This window comes from Poecilia reticulata, linkage group LG17 (assembly GCF_000633615.1).
Source record: "Poecilia reticulata strain Guanapo linkage group LG17, Guppy_female_1.0+MT, whole genome shotgun sequence".
Taxonomy (NCBI): Eukaryota; Metazoa; Chordata; class Actinopteri; order Cyprinodontiformes; family Poeciliidae; genus Poecilia; species Poecilia reticulata.
In genome coordinates, this window is record NC_024347.1 from 27,906,372 (window position 1) to 27,928,674 (window position 22,303).

The window sequence follows — 22,303 nt, forward strand, 5'->3', positions numbered from 1 at the left end:
TTTGGTTATTGCCACTATTAAGTTGCATAATGCTGAACTGAGACTTTTTTGGATGAAACACAAATACAACAAATACAAGCATGCTTACCCACTGCTGTTGTCCTAGTGAGCAAAGGACTGCTACAGGGAACCAGTGGTCTACTCTGGGTCTGTCTACATACTTCCTCTGCCTTAGGCTGCGGTTGCTCTGTAGCGTTTAACCAACAATGAACTTTTAATCCATGTGATCTGTCAGTTTACACCTAATCGGTGCTATCAAAAACAAAACTGAGAAGTAACATTAGATGCAGACTGTCGAAATGACTTAAAGGTGTGTTTTTAGTAATATGATTAATTTTATGAATATTTTCAACACATTTTTTGTTGAACGTGTTTAGAGTGTTTTTTTTTTCTTTTTACAAGTATACACGGCAAAAACCAAGTTTTCTGATATGAATAATTAGACTTTGGTAAATAATTTTGAAACTTTTCCACACATTCTGAACAATTTGGTCTGGTCTTCCAGGAAAAAACAAACTAGAGGGGAAGAAATGGAAATAAACAGACTGTAAAAAAGAGCAGAGCCTTAAATAATACTTTGTTGATACACTCATTTGGTTTTAGTGTTCAGTTTTCTCAAGTTCACACATGACATCAGATCATTTGTACATGATTCAACATAAATTCAGTTATTTCTTGTTTTAGGATTTTCCAGATGTCTGGACGGTTTTATCTTTAAGCTTAAGCTTCAGTTTGCAGAAAGACTCTTCCTGCAGTTCCTCCCTACTCTGTGCTGTTTTAACTGTTTTCAGCCACTCTGTGTGTTAGTCCTGGAATGTGAGCAATGCTTTAGTATATTTGGATTTGCTACTTTCCACACCTTTCTGCTCAGGCAGGCCTGGAGTGTCCAGGACCTCCTCGTGAGACTCCCATGGGGGATACCTGGTGTTTGAAGCCATCTGCCTGGCTGTTTTAAAAAAAATAAATTAATATTCAGTTTGGTTGGGTAAGGAGGCTGGGAGGTGCCTGGGAAGCGAGGAAAAGAAATACCTTTTCAATGTTGGTTCCCAGAATAAAACACAAACAAAATACTTTCCTTATTTTGATAAGTTTTGTATTTGTAATTAACAGATTTGTTTGACAAAAAACATGCACAGGCACAATTTTAGAGTGAAAACAACATTTGTAAATAAGTATGAGATTTAATGTTAATTTACAGCCAATTTAAATTGGTGTCCTTTTATACTGAATGCAATTCAAGCTTAAATGTGCAAGTCAAAGAAAATAACTAAAAATTTGCAGATAATTTTTATGTTCTATATGTAACTTGCTACAAACAGCTGTAGATGCTTTACATTTTAATCATTATTCCTAAAACTACACCACCCCAACTAGTGACAGCAAACTTTGATTATATTTGAAATAGTACACATTAAAGAATTTATATTGTAAAGTATGAACAGTATGTAAGTAATATGCATTTCTTTTTATTGCAGGCTTGGAAATCTACGTTTTCATTATGCCCACCAATGATAATAAATCTAAAATAATGATTAAGGCATCACCAGTTCCGTACTATTTAGGAGAGAAACAGAAAAGAATAAAAATATCTTTCATTGTCCCACAGTGAGAAAATTCAGGTGTAACAGCAACAAAGTGACAAGACATCAAGACATGGATGATCAAGTATTTTTGCTTTGATATATTGTCAAAATTAAATTAACATCATTTAGAATTTTCAGTTAAGAAATCAACCTATCAATTTATTAAAATACTATATTTACAACAGAGTATTGTCTTTTTTATATGTTCAAGACAAATGACACATATTTGTGATTCAATTCATAAGTAAACTCTGCAGTATGCCCCACCATCTGTGCTCCATATACCTGTTCTGTTTTCTGTTGGAGCGCCACCCAACCTGGCAACCTTACAGCTCGAAACCCAAATAATGAAAAGTGTGTTTGTTCAGGAAATCAACCCATTTCAGGTTCACATGTGTTTTTCTCTGCGCCTCTATTAGACCTAAATCGTGATAGTTTCTTTTGGCTGAACATGCTCCTAACCGTGCTAGCAGGGGGGATAGAGGGAGCCAGAGCATTTACTGCCTTATGCTGAGGACCCGTTTGCTTAAGAAGGTCCTGGAGGAAAGTGCCTGTGCTTTTGTTGGCTCAATCTTCGTCTCTACTTCTACAGATTTGACCTTTTCCAAGTCATTCAATCAACAAACTCTGTGGACACCCAGGGAGAAGGCAAACGAGGGAAAAGCTTCATTAGAGAGAAACTAGAGATGTTTTTTCAAGAAGTAAATTATTTCCTATGTTTCACACTGTGGCAAGTTGGACTAAATATATATTTATAACACAATACACTACAAATACTACACAAGTTTATACAATTATTAAAACTTGGTGCAGGTTTTGCACTGTGGGGGTTCTTCAACGTCTCAATTTCATTTTATTTGGAATTTTATTATGTAGAAGTTAAAAGCTGTTTCAAATATAACAAGATGAGCAAAGACTGCAACCTAAATTTCATTTTCCTCATGAGAAAACAAAAGCCTCTCAGGCAAAGAAGCAACATCAACACAAATCAAGTGTTACATTGTCTGTGTAGTGTTAAATTGCAATAAGTTAATTGCATAATTTTTTGTTGTTTTTATGAATTTTATTTTTTAGTCTGCCAAAAAACTAAAACAATGTTATTTCATACATTTACAAATAGAAATTGGATTTTCTCTTGATACTTTCCTGCAAATTAATAACTTTTCAACATCAGAGATTTTTATTTTATCTTTTCTTTTTTATCTACAATGGCCCCAATACTCACCGTTGTATAATATTGTACATAATAATTAGTGAGGTTCCAGAGTTTGTCATTTAAATCACCACCACTAGTGGTAATACGTGAGAAAAATAATAAAAATAGACATGTGTGACACAAATATCACAGAAAAAAAAAAACTTTAAGTAGTTTTGATTTGAGATGTGAAACAGTTTTTATCACCATTCATTGCGTAACAAACAAATTGTATCCAGCCGTTAAAGAAAACCTTCTTTTTGATTTTTAGAGGATATTTTCAGCTAAATATTGAAAATGTGGGGCTGCACAGTGGCGCAGTTCGTAGAGCTGTTGCCTTGCAGCAAGAAGGTTCTGGGTTCGATTCCCGGCCCCGGTCTTTCTGCATGGAGTTTGCATGTTCTCCCTGTGCATGGTGGGTTTTCTCCTGGTACTCCGGTTTCCTCCCACAGTCCAAAAACATGACTGTCAGGTTAATTGTCTCCAAATTGTCCCTAGGTGTGAGTGTGTGTGTGCATGGTTGTTTGTCCTGTGTGTCTCTGTGTTGCCCTGCGACAGACTGGCGACCTGTCCAGGGTGACCCCGCCTCTCGCCCGGAACGTTAGCTGGAGATCAGCACCAGCAACCCTCCCAACCCCATTAGGGACAAGGGTGTCAGAAAATGGATGGATGGATGGATTTTAATGTGGGAAAATATTCTGAATGCATGATGAATCTTCTTGTCTCTACCTGAGTTCTTGAAGAAGTGCTGATAGTTTCGTCTTTGGTGGTCTGAGTTGTTGTAAGTTAATCTGATGTTGTCTCAAGCGTGCAGCAGTACAATCAAAACTTCCTGCATGCTCATGCAATGCGTTCATACACAAACAAGGCCTAACACAGAGACTCCAAAGTTAAGGTCTACTCCTGCCTGTCAGAAAGTCCTAAATCTGATAATTAACCAGGCAATTTTCATCTTCCACAATCAGCATTTTTTTGTTTACTGTGGCACGTATCATGTATTCTTTCTAGATGACTGACTGAATCACTCAAAGTATTCAGTGACTTGTACTTTAGGTAAAATGTATTTTCTTCCACACTGATTATTGCTGAATAATTCACTTCTAACCATCACCTGACTATTTGGAAACTCCTATTTTAAGTCTTGCAGAGTTCCTTATTTGTCACTTCAGATATTTGTTAGGGCCACATTTCAAACGGCTGTACTTAGTGTTGCAGTCCCCAAGAAACTGTGAAAGGTAAGTTGCAATGTATTTGATAATCAATGCAATGTCTACTTCTTTTATTATATGTATTGTGATGTTTACATTTCACATTAACATTCTTACATAGCATTAAACATTAAGATATTAAAATAGACTCATCTTGACATACTGTACTGAACTCCTTTTTAAACCAGGGCCAGGTGATGGTTGCTTATCTCTTCTAGAATAAACTGAAACTGGATAGTGACACTATAGCTTGTAAATTGATCTTATTCATCACTGTTTGAATTAAAACGTCATTAGAATTATTACCGTGCCAGTGTCATGACGTCATGTTGTGCAGACCTGTGTTCCCTTCTGGAAGGAGAGGTCATGGTTGGGAACTCATGGCTGAAGATACACATGTGTTTCAGGGTGTTGAAAGCACCTCTGAGTGTGTGTGTGTGTGTGTGTGTGTGTGTGTGTGTGTGTGTGTGTGTGTGTGTGTGTGTGTGTGTGTGTGTGTGTGTGTGGGTGTTTGTGCGAGAGAGAAAGAGCTTGAGGCTGTTTTTAAGTATGATCTGTCACAGCAGAATACTCCTTTCCTTTGGATGTATTCATCATTGGCACTGGGTTCTGGAACAGTGGCACATTTTCTGCACTGAGCATTGTTAGCCAAATGTTTGGCCACCTAACATCTGTTTTAAATGTTCAAACCAATTGTGTCAGCTTATAAAATGTTTCAGATTTCTTAAGATTTAGATTTTATGTGAAGACAAACAAGGAACTATTTGATTAAATTAGTTCCACACCACAATCACATACATCACATTAAGGTTGTATCCAAATCACTGACTATTTTTGAACTTGACAAACGGAAACAAATTAATTAATTTCATTCCAAAATAATTTTTAAAAAGTGTTTCGTGGTCTAATAATAGTTTAGGGACTAAGTCAGTTTCAGCACAAACATGTCTATTATTTTTACCATACCATACCATACCAACTTTATTTATAAAGCACTTTAAAACAACCACAGCTGATACAAAGTGCTGTACATTAAAACACAGCATAATAAAAAAAATAAAAACTCTTACAGTTTAAAAACAAAAACATACACTCTAAAACTAGATCCCGCAGGAGTTAAAAGCCAAGTAAAATAAATGGGTTTTAAGATGAAATTTAAAAAATTTACACAAATTTTGGACTTTTCACAATACTTCTGCTTTTAAATCTATGTAGGATTATACAATCTATAGATTATACAATCTGACATTAGCCCACATGCCAAGCAGTGAAATAGTCCTTTGTAATACGGCTGACTCAGACACTAATGTCATCATTGTTGTTTTTAAGATTTGTGGAACATGTTCAAAAGAAAACAACCAACACTGTGTTTTCTATTCAAATGTAAAAAACATTATGTAAGAAGCCTAAAAAAGTATTACATTCTGATATGGAAATTGGTCATAATTTTGAATTAATATGTGAATCCTTTTGTTTAACAGATAAAATCTGTTTAAATCTGAGCAAAAATCACAAAACAAAGGATAGATTACAGAGATTTATTATTTATTTGTTTAATGTGAGCTTTTTTAATCATGATTCAATGAATTGCTTGTGATATTACCAAATAGAAAACAGTCTAAAGTTTGAGACTTTTCTTTAAATGAAATATTTATTTTCATAATGATATGCAGAATGAAAACTGCATACCAAAAAAAAAAAAAAAACTAGACAGTCCAGTGACAGGCATGTAAATTATTCAGTCTGCATGTGATGAAATGTCCAACTCCAAACTTTACAAGGTCAGAGTGGTGGCAGGCCAGTGGAGAAGTACTGATACATGTATTTTCAGTCACAACAGCAAGAAGGCCATCAGAGCAGAAACATGTGGTTCTCAGACACATTAGCACAACTCAACAGTTATTACCCAGCAGCAGCTATCAGAGCCGCAGACGACATAACACTCCATGTGACTCATGAAGCTATCGATTAAGATCTGGTGTCTTTTCTAGTTGTGCCAGCTTTCTGCAAATTTAATTTTTCTCTTTATCACAATCATGCGTACCAAATTATTTGCAGGTTAACCCACTCAGACTGGCTTTGTTACCAATGACAGAATGTTGGCCATGCATGATGTACTGTGAGTTTACAAAAGTGGAAGGAGTTGGAAAAAGTTTTTGGTTCAGTTTGTATAATAATGTAGCTGGAGAGCTGGAAACGTTTGGGGCGAAAAGCTGTGATGAAAGGACAAAGTGCTGAGGGGGATGAGAGAGAAGAGCTGGAGTTGGTGGGATGTTGAGATAGCAGGGGGGTGGGCAGGATATCGGGGAGGTCTACTTGGCCATGAAATTAAAAAGCAAATGCAACTTGATGCAAGAAAAATAAATAGTCAGGAGGGCCTCCCTGGTTTGGTTTAAACAACCGCAGCGATTATTGAACTGTGTTGATTGCTTCCTGACTCACTGGCTTCAAAAAAAAAAGAAAAGAGGTCTACCACTAGACTCAAAGACTTAACACAGAAACATTACCTCATTTTTCAAAATTTATTAACTATATAGGTATGTTATATTTGTGAATGAAAGCAGATAACTAATAAAAGCTAAAAACTATTCAAAGACAGCGAGACATAACCAGCTTTGACCTTTAAAATACCCGGGCATCGGTTATCTTTGAAAACATGAGGGACGCGGCAAGTAACAATAAACAACTTTGTAATTGGACGAAAAGGATAATGACATTCACCATATTGAGTATTTCCTGCACAACTCATTTAGTGACCTCTGACCTCTACCAATCATTCCCATGCTACATGCATGGTACTGCTCAGGGTGTCTCCCTATCAGCCACATGTCATAGAAAATGCGCTTAGAAAACTGCTCAGAACTTTAAAGATGGCAACAAATCGTGCAGAATTTATGCTTAGCGCTTTTGCAAAATGTAAAAACTGTGTAATGCCACCATGGAACGTGACATAGTTCAAGTTGTAAACAACACTGATGTGTAAAACTTGCAGCACATGCAGAGTATACGTGTAAAGTACGTTTAACACAGTGAGGAGCCTATGCAGCATCAAAATGAAACAGGATACAATCCTTCTGTGCCTCGACTCCCCATTAATGGCTAAACGACATCTGTAGCATTGCAGGCTTATTAATGCATCGGCCAGCTGGACTTTAAGCAACTGACAGATGGTTTATGTTAAAATTACGACTATATAAATGCATTTTTTAATCAATGCGATTATGTTCTTCATGAGTTCAGCAAGTTTCGATGTTCTTTTTGTTTTTAATAATAACTGCATTGAGTTTTATATGTAGCTGGAATTGCTATTAAATCTGCTCAGAACTGTTGAATATCCATTACTTAGAGGAAAAATTCTGGATTTCTGAGGTGAGGTTCTATTAAAATGTCATAAGGAGCAAACTGTCTAAGCGTTTTCATTTAGTATGTATTCAGTTTAGTTCGTTTTTCATGCTAACGGCTAACGAGAGCGGGACCAAAGACAAAGCAGACTTCTACCATCTTAGAACAACTTTGTTTCCACTGTGCAGATTAATACATGTTGGATTCACTCCTCCCATTCCACTAGGGGGCTCTATAGTTGCTTTGTATTGGTACATGGATTAATGTGTAGAAGAAGGAAATGAACGGCGGACCAGTTGTGTACTTACGTTGCCTAGCAACCACACTAACAAGCCGAACCTGCCATAAATTTACATCTTACCAATCTTATCAATGTTCATGAGTGTTGCCCAATGTGGTGAGTTATATATTAATGCTGTAAGGCTATGTTTAAGTTTGTGTCCTTTGAATATTGCAATATTAAGTATTGACGTTTTGTTTTTCTTTTTTTTGTTACGTTATTTACAGTTTAACCGGCATGTCCGCGTAAAGCACTCGGCAATAAAAGAACAGTTACAACATCAACGGCTACCTTATGTACTTCGTAACAATACACATTAAGGTAAATATTGAAATGGGTAGTTATTAGAATTTCCTTGTTGCTAAAATGTGGTATAGAAATAAACCTGATGGTGAAACTTGATTATTTCAGCGAGTCATAGGGAGTTTTTGACTCTGACACCTGTGAATACCAGTACGATGGAATATTGAATTAAAATTTTGAATATCTAAAACATTTCTAGTCAAAGTCACTCTTAAGTAGAAAAAGTTTGAAAAACTAAAATATATTGGTTAAAGTGAATGTGAATTCACAGAATGTCCCATTGTTTAATTTTTATATCAGAAAGTTATTCTCTGATAATTATTGTTAAAATAACCAGTTTCTCTGTAAATATCCAGCCAGTGCAAAAACATCAAAGGTTAAAGAGCATATAAATAAATCACTGGGAGTAACCAAGACCTGGATGATGCTTGACAGCTCTTTCCTGGCTCAGCAGGGTCAATTCCTCACCTTTTGGGGAAATATAGCTTTGATCAGCTGCATCCATTCAAATCAGAATTTCTAGGCTTTAATTTTATCTTAAATTATAAAAAATGTGACAAAAAAAACATGCTGCAGTTGCTTCATAAAGTTACGTTTACTTTCCATTGGTGAAATATTTCGCACAATGCATTTGTCGTACAGCGCTCACATTTGTTCACACATGTGCGTGACAAGGCTCCTTGGAGCTTTTTCTGTACACTCTTTAGTCAAACACACTGTACAGTCCGGCGCTGATGGCTGGCATATGTGGCTGCACTTCCCTGCTTGCACCATGACACAAGAATTCACACTTCCCTTCCACTGAGCTTTGCCACCGACAGCTGCACTTTTAACAAGAGCTCAGAGATTCAATTACTGGCCCTTCTCCGCGCCGAAGCCTTGTCAGCTGAACCACACAGGAAATTGCCTCTCACAGTGTAAAGGTGGTAACTGGATTGCTGGCCTCTCAGGGAAATCGTACACACATTGTTCCTGTATGCATTTGATTATGTTGTGAATTGCTGGCAGATTGCATAATGGCAAAGCTGGACGCAGATCTAAGCTTCAATAGGTGAAATTTCTATAACTCTGTTGGGAGGCAGAGAGAGAGAGAAAAAAGTAAAACAAGTTTTTAATCACGAGGCATGGAAAGGCTTTCAGTAAATAGGATATGAAAAAGACATTTCTTGTACTTTTAACTGAATAAGTGAGCACAGGGAAAAATAAATCAAATTCCCCCAGTTCCTCGTCTATTTTTCCCCCCGGTATTTTCTTCCTTCTTTTACTATCTCCATGAAAGACTGAGTCTGGCTGAATTCATCTGGTGGTTAAAAAAATAATGTCAAACTCTTTTCATTTTGGGTTGCATCCAGATCATGAATGTTCTCAAAGGACTGGTTGTGGCAAAATGTATTAATATGTTAAATCTTTAAAATATCTGCATCTTTAAATTCCATGTTGATGTCATTTGGTCTTTTACAAATGAAAACACACTTTATTTGAAATGGTAATACTTAAGAACACAACTGTTATTTTAAAGTAGAATCTTGGGGGCCACATTATGGCGGGCTGGATTTGGCCCACGAGCCTCGAGTTTGACACCAGTGATCTACAGAATAATTGGCCCACAATGTCCTGTTCGTACTTCCTTCCTGTTAAATGTTGAATAACACATTAAAAATCACATCCAAACTTCCAAAATACATAAATGCACCACACAGTCATAATATGTTTTATAATATTTTTTCTGAAGTTAAAAATGTAAATAATAAAATGTTTAGCTGGTCTTCTCGAGCTTGATTATTATTTAAAAACATTTAAACATTTACAACTTGTTTATTATTAACATTTGATCACATAAATTTCCAAACCTAATATTTGGTAGCGACATAGAAAACTATTTTCTAACATCTATGTTACAATTAATTTGTGGTTCTGTCTCTTTTACTCTAGATACATAATTTATAAGCTTCTGAATTTGGAGATAGATAAGTTGCCTTGTTCTGTTTTAACAGAACTGCTCTTAAACTGCTGGGTTTAAGTCAAACAGAAGTAATAAATACTCCAAACAGATGTAATAAATCAGTCCAACCTCAAAACATGTCTTGTCAACTTTACAAGCCAAACAATAAGATTACAGTGATTTCAGAGCAGCAACAATTTCTTCTCAGGTTTTCCTCCAGGTTCTTTTCTTTTGGCTTTGCATAGCAGCACTGATTATAATTCACACCAGGAGAGTGTGTCATTTTTAAGTGTAAATGTAAAATTGGCTCCTAATTCATAGCTGCAACATTTCGCCTGGGAAATTGGAGCAAGCTGAGTGCTCCTTACATAAATGTCTGCATGTCGACTTCTTTTGACATTTTGTTGGAAGTCACCAACTGCGTAAGTGAATAAAACTCTTTAGGCACATTGGAGTTTTCCGTGAGGGAGAAGAAGTGCATCAAGTTATTGGTTTCCTTTCCCCTTCTCATTCTTACACACTTTTTGGCAGTAATACTTCCAGGGTAAGTGGAGAAGTGGATGTTTTATTCATTGTAAATTGCTTGTACAATACATATTTTGTTCAGTCAGTCAGGGAGGGGGAGCTTGATGTTTTACAGAACTTGGAATATTAAGAAAATGGTTGAGAACAAAATGAATAGTTTCAAAACATTTACTAAGACTGAACCGCAACTGACTGCGTGACGGCAAAGGTTCCAATCCCTTCAGCTCTCTAAATATGACACTATTATTTACAAATGCAAAACATTTCACATCGAAGAAGAACTTTGTGCAGATGTGTCTGCAAAATTCATCAGTGGCCACTGCTGGGTTGAGTGCTGACAGTGGCTTCGAAGTTTTGCTTCCAGCAAACTTATCATGGTGTCAACACACAAAGTCAAATTCCCCCCAGAACTATCCTTAAAAAACAGAAATGCCTCCACTCTCTGGACCAAAATAAATAACCAAAGAACCCATGGCAGCACATTCCTCCACTGGAATGAAGCCGTACTTCCCCCCCCACCCCCGAATAAAAGCCTGCTTTTTCTGTTGTACATAATTTTTTGGCCATTTGAAAGTCAGTGAGTGTTGTGATTGACTGGTAGATGGGTTAATCGCAGATACTGAGGTCAGACCATCCTCTGGGAACTGTGAGCATCAATCACCAACCAACGTCACTCATCACACTGACGGCTTCCTATTCCTAATTGCCTCTCTCTTTTCAGCTGCAGTGCAAAAAGGAAAATATTTTTATTAAATCTGATTCCTCCTTTTGTAATATAATTATACACAGAAGTCTTAAGTTGCTCTGTCTGATCTACACGAATAACTTTTTTCCATTAATGTTTGTAATGTTTATCTTAGACATAAAAAGGCTTAAATGGACGACTTAAACTTGAGGTAAAATTATTTTTCTCAAATATGTTGGAAAAACAACACAGCAGATATTATCTTTAGTCTTATTTGCTGAAACCATGAAATGGGGAAACATGAGCTAGAAGCACTGGCTCCTCCTAGTGATTCCAGTGAGAATCCACAACACTCCACTGTGGAAATAACCAATAAAAAGAGGAGAAATCTGCTGGTCTGATAAAACCTTTCTGCTTTTGGGTGTTTATCTTTGTCTAACTTTAGTTTATTGCCTTTTCATTTACCTCTGGCTGCACATAATCTTTAAACTTGCATGCACAGAGTTCCCTGTGTGGGATAAATTGTAGGGCTTGAGGAACGGGTGATTATTGTTTAGGGAGCTGGTCTGTGCGTGTCTGGTGCTGACTGTGAACACTGTGTTTTTGTGTCTGTCCTTGATGGATTTAAGTTGGCCTGCAGTCTTAGAAACAGGGAATGCTGACAATTCTTGTAGTGGTTTTGCAAGCAAAGAATTAAAAAAAGTAAAAGTGTTGGAGGCCATTTCATTTTTTTTTTTTTTTGTGGCTGTTTGTGTTTCCATTTCTTGTGAACAAAGGCTTTCTGTTTAATTTTTCTGTTCTTTTTTAAAGCTTTTGTAAGAGAGAAAAATGTGTCTGAACATGTGAGATATTTATTTCTTAAATATTTTTCATTTATTTAATTGAATTAATTTAAATTGGAAATCAATCAAATTCATATCCGATTGTGGAAATTAGGTTAATAACAATAATAAGACAAAAATCACAGACAGTTTCATTTATGTTTCATTACATGTAGTCCAATTAGATCATAATTAACAAACACAATCAAATTTATGGTATTGGGTAAAAGTTGCCTACGAAGCCCAGTGGTTTGTATTGTGTCGCTGATTTTACATCGATTCTTGAGAAAGAAGAAACTCTCTCAATGGCGGATGCCGGTGGTTACTTGTTTGAGTTGATGGACTGGTTTGCTCCTTTCGATTTACTCAACTCTACACTCATTTACAACTTTACTATTTACACCTTTTCAATGCTTGGTTGGACAGATTTTGCCTTCCAAACTGCCAAACATACCTTACCAGTTTTCATGGCAACAAAATATCTCTCACACTTTTGGACTCCAGCCACAAGCCTGAACCTTTGAAATAAGACATGATGGATGTATCCACTAATGTTTTCTAGGCAAATCTCTGACCTGAACATGTGGGTGTGAGACCTAAAAGTGAGACTCAACAAAGGAAGCAACATTTTTCCAATCTGGTATTGTCAAGTTCTGCTGACCCGGTATTATCTTCTGGTCTTCTCCCCATCTACTTCAAGATTCTACATGCTGTGTGTTCACAGATATGTTGCATATCTTAGTTATATAATCAGTAGGTTTTTACGTTAATGTTGCATATCTACTAGTGTGCCCATTCTCCTCTGACTTTAGACATCAACTTTTGTATCCACATGAGTTCTACTCACTGGATAGTTTCTATTTTCTTGGAACGTTGAAACCTGAGAGATTATTTTGTGTAGAAATTCCAGTAGATAAGTATTTTATTAAAAATTCAAACCAGCTGACGGAGCAGACAACCATGCCAGATTCAAAGCGACTTAAATTCCCTTTCTTCTTCATTTTGATGCTCTGTTTGAAGCTCAACAACTTGTTTTCACCTGGTGTGCATTCCTGCAATTTTGTCTAAAAAAATACGTACTAAAGTGCTGATAAAGTGTATCCTTATTTCACTGTGACATGTTTTAGTTATTTGAACCTAAGCACATTGATCACAACTGTTTTCTGTTGCTTCATTTCAATTCTGAAAACGTTTTGGTGTTTCAAAGTTTTTGTCAAAGTTAAAATTCACCTAGCGCTAGGCCTGTCATGATAACAAATTTTGCTGAGCGATTAATTGTCTAAAAAAATCATTGCGATAAACGATAATATTGTTTCAAGACCTTTTGACACTGATTTAATGGAAATGACGTAATAATGAATGCGATTTCCTGCCATAGATAGATACACTTTATTTTCAAAAGAACACATAACACTGGAACTGATAAACTAAATAAACAAAACAACCAAAAACAAAAATAAAATGGATTCTCAGTCTCCATTAACAAAAAACGTACTCGAATAAAAACTAAACATAAAGCCAAAGTGGAAATAAATACTGCATTTAACCAAAAGAGTGCAGATTAGGAAGTCTGTATACTATATTGCCCTTCAGTAATCACTAGATTTAAATATAGAAGATGGGCATATCCGACAACATAATGCAATAGTTCATACTACACGGTTTTTTGCCGTTATTTTCCGCTTATGACAATCTTAGAACGTTGGGCGTTCTAAGATTGTCGCTGGTGATTTCGTAACTGATCATCCTGCAGTGTGTGGTGGGTTACGGTAGATCGTCGTGGCCGCTCCAATCTAAATCAGGGGTTTTCCCCGACTGGCAGCGTTAACGCTGAATGTGACAGGTAGCCAATCAGAAAGCGCGGATTCTCCTCCGTGCTTTCTGAGGGGAAATTACAGAGGGGAATCCCAAACAGCTGACACGGCGCAACCCGAAGTCCAGCGGACATCGGAGATTATATGTGGAAACAACATTAACATTTTGTGCAAAGAATATAGAAATGATAAGGGGAGGAGTTTAACGTGACATAAATAGGTTATAATGATTTTCATTCAGTCAGGACTTTACCTGAATCTAGCCACATGCATCACAGGTAGATTCTAGATAAGCATTGATTAATGCCTGATTTTAAAATTAGTTAACTGGACTTGTAGCCATTATTTTGTGCCCATGTGGCTGGACACCACACGGCACGACGAACCCAATCAAACCGTTTACCTAGGATTTCTGTCGGCTAATGTGTCTCTCAAGTTTTGAAAATGGGCCGACAACTCGTGTTGTGTGCGCTGGACATTAGACTAAGGAAATAGGAAGGGAGGGTCAATGGAGAGAACCGGAGTTGAGCCTTTTTTTCATTCAGTATCATCAAGAGAAAGAAAAAAAAGGCAGGAAGAGACGATAAAGCCGATAATTAAAATGAGTTTGATAGGTGTAATTTATCGTGCGATTAATTGATTTATCGTTTATCGCGACAGGCCTACCTAGCGCTAGCATTAGCATGGATTCTCCATTTCCATGTTGAGTTACTCATCTCCCCCCTTTAGCAGTACTAGTATTGGAAATGAACTAACTTAGACCCATTTGTGTCCCGACCAGCATAAGTCCAGATTAAGTAAAGAGTAAATAAAGAAATTCTCAAAATAAATACAACTCATAATTAGATTTTAGCTTAACCTTTAATTAGTTTAACTTCTAATGTTACAACGACCAAGTCTTGAAAATCTTGCACAAATTGACACCAATAAAGTTATTTTTGTAATTGGACTTAGGAGTGAAAAGCCCTAATTTAAACATTTGGGCAACCTTAAATTAGGGCTGTTTGAACCATCAAACAACCATCAAACAGCCCTGGTTGACTGTTTGAACCATCAAATGTTTGGGCAACCCTGAAGCCACTGCTTGGAAAAGTCGTGAAATCCCCTGAATAAAATATATTTTAAAAGTTTGAGGTACAAACTTGAGTTTGAAAGTAAAACACTAAAAGTGAAATACTGTTTTTATACTAGCTTTTTGCAGGTTGGCTTCTGCTCTTGCATTGATTGCATGTTGCCTCTATTTAAGCCTTCAGAGAGTGGGGGTCTTACTTCAGATCAATGATGTTAAAGAGTCAAGGTTAGCATGTCTTCAGGGTGTGTTTGCATTTGTGCCAGAGAAAGAATTGACTCCATGCTACCAGCTAGGTTTGACTTTTGTCCCAGAGAGGAAAAGGCTGTCATCCCACAGCAGCCTGAAAGCTGAAGACTGAGGTTGTTTTTTTTTTTTTTACCTCACTGCCTGCGAGTACAGAAAGCAGTTGTAATAAATGAATGAATGAATGGAAATTGTGTGTATGGAGCAGAGAGTGTGAAAACATCAGTGTCAGGTCTTAAAACTGAACACAGTTTTAAATTCACAGTTTCAGACAATGATTCCTGTGTTAAATTAAAAATTAAACAGTAATTTAAATTGTGGATTTTGGCACCACTCCTCTTTTTTCTGTTTTTATTCAGAAACGTATCGTTCCCTCAGGTTGGCTGAAAGGCAGGCAGACTGAGTTTTTGCTTCCACCTCCAGGAGTAACTCAGGCTAAATATTTCACATGTTAGAAAGTTTTAAAGTTAATTAATGCATAGGCTTTACCCGAACTCAGTAAACCAGTATAGAGTAGTAAACTTAATGAAATCATTTCAAAACTTAAAATCAAAGTTAATATTTTCCAAGCAGAAAAAGAAGACTTTAATGTAACTTGCAAAAGTATTTATCCCCCACCAACCTCTTTCCTTTGCCATGTTTCACCCACAAGCATCAATGCAAGGACTTTAAGTGATAGACCTACACGTGTCTTTTTTTGTAGTTACTGACCCCTCCATGCTTCAGATTCTAATAGGTTCACTGAAAATGAAAACATTAATTGAAAGTATAATTGTAACATAATAAATTAACATAATAAATAGTACATCAACCCAAAGAATCCACCACCAGATTAAAGAGGAAAGGTAAAAATTGAATAGCAAACAATGAAAAAACGGTTATAAGGCAGTAAATCAAAAAAAAATAAATCCCTGTGGTGGATTAACTGACATAACTGAACTAATTATCAGCTCAGTCTGAATCAATTTGAATAACAGCCATTAACTCAACCTGCAGCACACACAACGCCTAAAGGTTTTTCTAAAATTGAAAAAAGCTTGAAAACTTTAGCATCTGGGCTCTTTTCTTTCTTTTCTTCCAATAAAAGTTGTTGCAATGAAGGGGCCCACAGTGTGAAAAAATACTAACACCTTGTAAATGCAGCATTGTTAATTCAGAGAGTGTAATATTTGTGTTCTTTACACTTCTAGAATCAACAGACTGATATTTTTAATTGGCACTTGTCGTCAGGTTTCAATGCAAAGATTTGGGCTACATGATGAAAAATAAACAGCTTTTCCACATTGAACTTGTGTAATGTATGGACCTTCAGTTCAGTAACTGAACATATAAGGTCATAGTCAATTGAAAAATAAGTTATTTGCAGTATAACCAACTTATGCTGCAAAGTTAAGAATAAATTCAGCATGAAACTCAAATTATTTGCCATCTATGTACCACCTGGCCTGACATTTATTCTACACCACTTTAAAATTCCTCGACAGTTTAAGTAGAAATGCATAATATACACAAATATATGGGCTGTTTGAAATCACGAAAGGAGAGATGTTGGATCTGAATGACATCTGGAACAAGTCATTTGGACAAATGAGACACTTTCCAAAACAAAGCTTTGGTTGGTTGACAGGCTGGTTGGATCTATGTCTGTATTGATGGATTATCGTTAATAACCTGTCTCCTTGCTGAATCTTGGTGTCTCAGAGTCTAATCCTATTCATTAGACAAACCCTGGTGGTTCTGCTTAATGTTTAAATGTCACAATGGTAATCCAATGATCTCCGATGTACCATCTCTTGGTCACCATGCTTTAGGTTTAACCTGACATGTTTTGAGTATCAATACACTCTTATTCTCTTTAAATGCTTTCAGTAATACATTCTAACCTCAGTCACATTCTGTCCTTGTCCATTTACACTCTGCCTCAAGTATGTCCAGGTCGGTTCTGGTCTCTTGACACCCATTTAGAGCTGCCTGTGCAAACAGACGCTATCAGCATATGAAATGTTTTGTCTCGGTTCCATTAGCTGAAACACATTGCTGCCTTGAGATGCAACATGCCTCAGGTTAACAAAACACCAAAGCATGCTGGTGAAGTTGACGTGTGTGCAGTTGCTTTGATTGACCACAGACGTTCCTTCTGCTGCACACAGACTACACATCCAGTGAATCCCAGGAAGGTTTTCATACCAAGGAGATTCCAAGCATACAAATATAAATAGTATTGCCTGGTAGACTATTTCATCCACAGGTGGGCTGGACTATTAGGTCATGTTGTTACTCATTTGCATTAGAATCATTTAAGTAAGTACCGTATTTTCCGCACTATAAGGCGCACCGGATTATAAGACGCACGCACCTTCAATGGCTTATTTTAAAACTTTTTTTATATACGAGGCGCACCGCATTATAAGGCGCATAGAATAAACACTGCAGTAGAGGCTGGAATTACGTTATGCATCCACTAGATGGAGCTGCACTAAAGGATGAATATCTAAAGCCACTTTGTTGACATAAAGAATGTCAACAAAACAGTCCGACTCCGGTTGGCGAGGAGAGCCTTCTGCGACTGGGCTGGACGATGGTCACCATTCTCCGTTCGCGCACAGCATGTTCGTGGAGAACGTGGTGCTAAATGACCTGCAGACGACCTGATTCTAGATGGGCGGTATAGATAGTTCAGTCAAACTTTATTAACAAACCAGCGTTCTGACAACTATCCCAGCATGCACCGCACACTTCTTCTACGGGGGAAAATGAAGTCTGCGGCTGCTTACCGTAGTTGCTAGACCTGTTGTGGCTCAATATTGGTCCATATATAAGGCGCACTGTCGGCTTTTCAGGAAATTGAAGGTTTTTAGGTGCGCCTTATAGTGCAGACAATACGGTAAGTAAGTAAACTTTATTTATATAGCACCTTTCACAGACATAAAAATCCCAAAGTGCTTCACAAAAAAGGAAGCATCAGTATGACAATTTGCCCTCATTTAACAAACCTGCATTTGGCAAAAATGTGTTGTGCAGTTATTTTGACAGTTATTTTAAGATGAATCAACGTGGATTTGAATGCAGGACACATTCAACTTGTGTCAGTGTGAAGTTGATCACTGCAGTACAAAATCTTACCATTTTTGATCTAGTTTGTATTGCAAGCATCTTAATACACTTAAAATACGACAAAACTAACTTAAAAGTAGTGTTCAACAAGACATAGGAGTTTGTTTTGAGTTAATAATTCTTGAATATTGAAAAAAAAAAACGTTTTTTTGAAGCAAATTGCAGGCAGACTGGACTCACAGAGTGCTGCTAAATCCATGATTTCTAAGGTCTTAGAATGAATTATTTCCCACAACATAACTTGTAAGCCTTATATTTGAGCTGGAGACTTCACTGTCACTTGCTTTGTCTTCAGTTGACATTGTTACGCATCTACACCTAAGAGTTTTTATAACATTGTCACAAAATTAAAAATGTTGATGTAATTAAATCAGGACTGGACATTTGATCAAGTTTCTTCTTTTTCTTAAGAGTTCTGAACTGAAAGATGATTTACTGTCATTCAACCTTGTGCTTCTGTAAAATCTACAGTCCTCCAAAGCTGAATATTTTCTGTTTTTGAGAACAACTAAGCAATCCAGTAAATCACTTTTTTTATTCTACTGTGATGATACCAAAAAACCTAATAATAAATAGAAAATTCTTGATTTATTGCGCTGATGCAAGAGTATGTCAGTTAAAATTATAGACTAAAATATATCTCTGATGAATAAATGTATACTGCTTATCATGCTGTCCATTGTGTAGATTTTTTTTGTAAAAAAAGATGATGATTAACTGTGTGTGCTTTGTTCCATCGCTCTTCATGAAATGGTTTGTTAATTCAAAACCTTCTGGCACAGCAGCGCTGGATAAAGTATTTGTTCAGCTGTTGTGCTTTCCCTCAATTTCTCATAGCTGCACATGCACATGATTAATCTAATAAAGAAACAATTAACAATATTCTCTTTGTCAGCAGAGCAACAGCTGGGCTGAGCCGGCCAGTAGCTGCTGCTGTGGTATTTGTTAGTCATTTGTTGAGGACGGATCGACTTGGAAACGGCATTTCCCTCGTACTGTAAACTCAGGGCCCCCTCATTAGGTCAGAATGTTTTCCACTGCGTAGACAGATGAGGTCAAACTTGTAGTGGATGTTTGGCAGAAAGGAAGGAAAAGAGAGTGGGAGGGTTAAGTGGGCCAAAACAGGTGGCCACCAACGTTCTTAATCAACTGTGATGGAGTGTACTGGGGCTACTGGGAGTTTATTGTTTACCGTAAGTGTTTAGAAAGTGTAAATGTGAAAGTTTACCGTTTCACATTTACTGTTCCGACTATATTGTAGGGGTGTGGCGATACAATAATTTCACAATACGATACGATATTCTGGTCACGATACGATATGTATCACAATATTTGTTGAGCGATACAGTTCGCTACGATTCAGTGCATTTTTACGATTTTCTGAAAGATTTTAGAAGGACAGAGTGATTTTAGTGACATTTTGTGTTCCATAGACTTGAATTTAGTTAACTGAAAACTGATTAAAAGCACCAACTACACAATACCTGACTCTGATTGGACAGTCTAACAGTCTGCAGCTGGACAAAATGAATCAAAGATGCAGTGAGAGAATTAGTTTCTGTCATTTAATTCATGTGGATTTTACATAAAACTGCTCCCCACTCTGCTCCTGGAGCAGAGTGGGGAGATTATTAGCCTCTAGACTCTCAATATGCTAATGATTACACTTATGGTTTTTCTTTTGGACACTGTGGCTGCATTTTGGAGTAAAAATGCAGCCACATTGCAGTCTTTCAGACTATGGGGAAAAAGGCTTTTCTACCTTGGCTCCCGGAGTTAGCCGTGGCTGTAAGCTGTTTACTACTAACTGCTAAAGTAGTGGCTCCGCCTCACCCCGTAGTGATCGACTCCCTGCAGCTACGCAGCGCCGCTATTCCCCTGCTTGGATCTCTGAGTAGCTGCCTCTCAGACTGCCAGGATCTCATAGTTCTCTCAGTCTCTGATACTCTTTGTCTGTTGCTAATAAGAATGATCGATCAGCCATTATCATGGAAATCCTCACTGCGCCGCGGATTCCGGCTGGGGGTTTTTCCTCTTCGTCTTCCTGCTAAAAACACAGCGCCGCTGCTTTTGCGCGCCCGCTTCGGATGTTATCAACCCATGTTCATTCTTAAGGTAATCTTTTATATACAGAACAGAAACCGCTAAGCTAAAAACTAATTACGAAGTGAATGCTACCAGTCGAAATTTGCATTAATTTCACGATCTCACTGCTTTTGCAGCTGCTCCGTTCCGCTTCTCTGTCACGGTTACTTGCGCAACTTTACTTCGTTTCTCAGGAACAAAATACAGTCCATCGTTATTTATTGAAGATTTTACATTTCCAAAAACACTGGAATCTAATGTTTCGTTTCGTTTTGTACGTTTGGAAGCTCATTCCCTCTCACATAATCGGAAAAGCCGGGGAATGGCGGCGCTTTTGACATTTCTCTGACATTCGGAAAAATATGGTTTACTAATTTTAGCATAACTCCGGTTATACTTGGCCTATTAGCACAATTTAAAAACTGGTGTGTAGTTTATAATGTGTACTTTAAGCTCAAGTTGAAAGTGAGACTGAGGGAGGCGGAGTTTTGATGCTATGCCGTAACAAACTAGACTTTAGAAAGAGCTATAAGGCTATAGACCCCTATGGTTTAACGGATCGATACTCGCGGATGAAAAATCGATACTTTCCGAGGGCGGAAAATATCGATATATATCGATTTATTTATACTATATTGCTCAACATTGCATTGATAATGCTGACACTAGTTGCACCAACAAGAAAAAATGTTTTTACTAATTTGTAATGAACTAGGTTACAATAAAATAGAAAATGTTAACAGTTTTGTTTTATAGCCTCTTTGTACAATTTGACCTCCCATAGTTCTGCTCCAGCATATATGAATACACTGATGCAATTATTGTACAATTATAGCAATTATATCTGCATGTTTTAATACTAAAGCATTAATAAATATTTTAGAACGTCTTTATTAAGACGTGAATAACGTCTTTTTGCCTCTTTCTCATAATGTTTGGTTTAGTGTATTTAAATCTACTAGTATTAGAGATGAGATTTGTCATTTTGAGCTGGTAATCAGGATTCAATCAACAATCCAGGCTCCTCGGTCTTTGTTAGTATGCGATTCTGATTAGAGTCGATTCGGATCTTAGCCTGGAAGTTTACATTTCCCGGAAATACAGGCAAAATCTAATGTTGCACTGTAAAAATAAACTACTCTGATACTATTGTAGTCCGTATATATGCAGACATTTATTTGGTAGATAATTCAATGTCAGATTAAGTAAGGAAGACAGAAGAAATGTAGAAAGCATAAAAGTGTAAAACAGTTATAACTACTCTGATAAGGTGGAGACAAAGTGGTGTTTGTTAATGTATGTAAATTTGTGTTTATAAGTCTGTGACCAACCATTACCATCTGCCCATCCCACCCAGTCACACCTCAGCCACAGAGTACTTTTGTGCAAACATCAGTTTTTGAACTCATCTTAAAGAATGTGTAGTGGTGACCAGTCTTATTTTTGCCTAATTCTTGGCTGTTTGAGTTAGGGAGGTAGGCTTGGTAAGTTTAATTAACATTTCAGATAGTTTCGTGTGGCTCGTTGCTTTGGTATAAAGCCCACTCAGAAATTACACACAGGTCCTTTTAAAATGTAAGACAGAAAAGAAAAGCAACATCTTGTAAATAAATCATTGTAAAATGATACAAATGCCTGAGGTCTGACAAGGATGGAAAATGTTCAGGTTGCGGTTTGGCCACCCGTAGGCAGGTCATTGCAATCAGATTACAGTTTGCAAATCCACATAGTGACAAAGAACGTGTAAATATGCTGACTTAAACTGTTAAGAGAGTATCATTATCCATAATGAAATGATAATTGAAGTGTTTGGCTATAATAACCATAATTACTTACAAAGTAAAATAGAGGAAGCTTGCAAGCCAGAGAAGAGCAGCATCATGTTGCATTGCTCTCTTATTGTAAGAAGGGCTGGTGTACTTCAATAAATGGATGGCACCATAAGCAAATTACATTATCTAAAGATATCTGTAATGGTGACATGTGCCTGTTGTTTTTGTTTTGACTCCATCCATGTCGTGTCCCTCATCTCCCTGATTCCCTGCAGCTGTGCCGCTCCCTGATTGCTCCCCTTCTTAAGCCTCCCTCCGC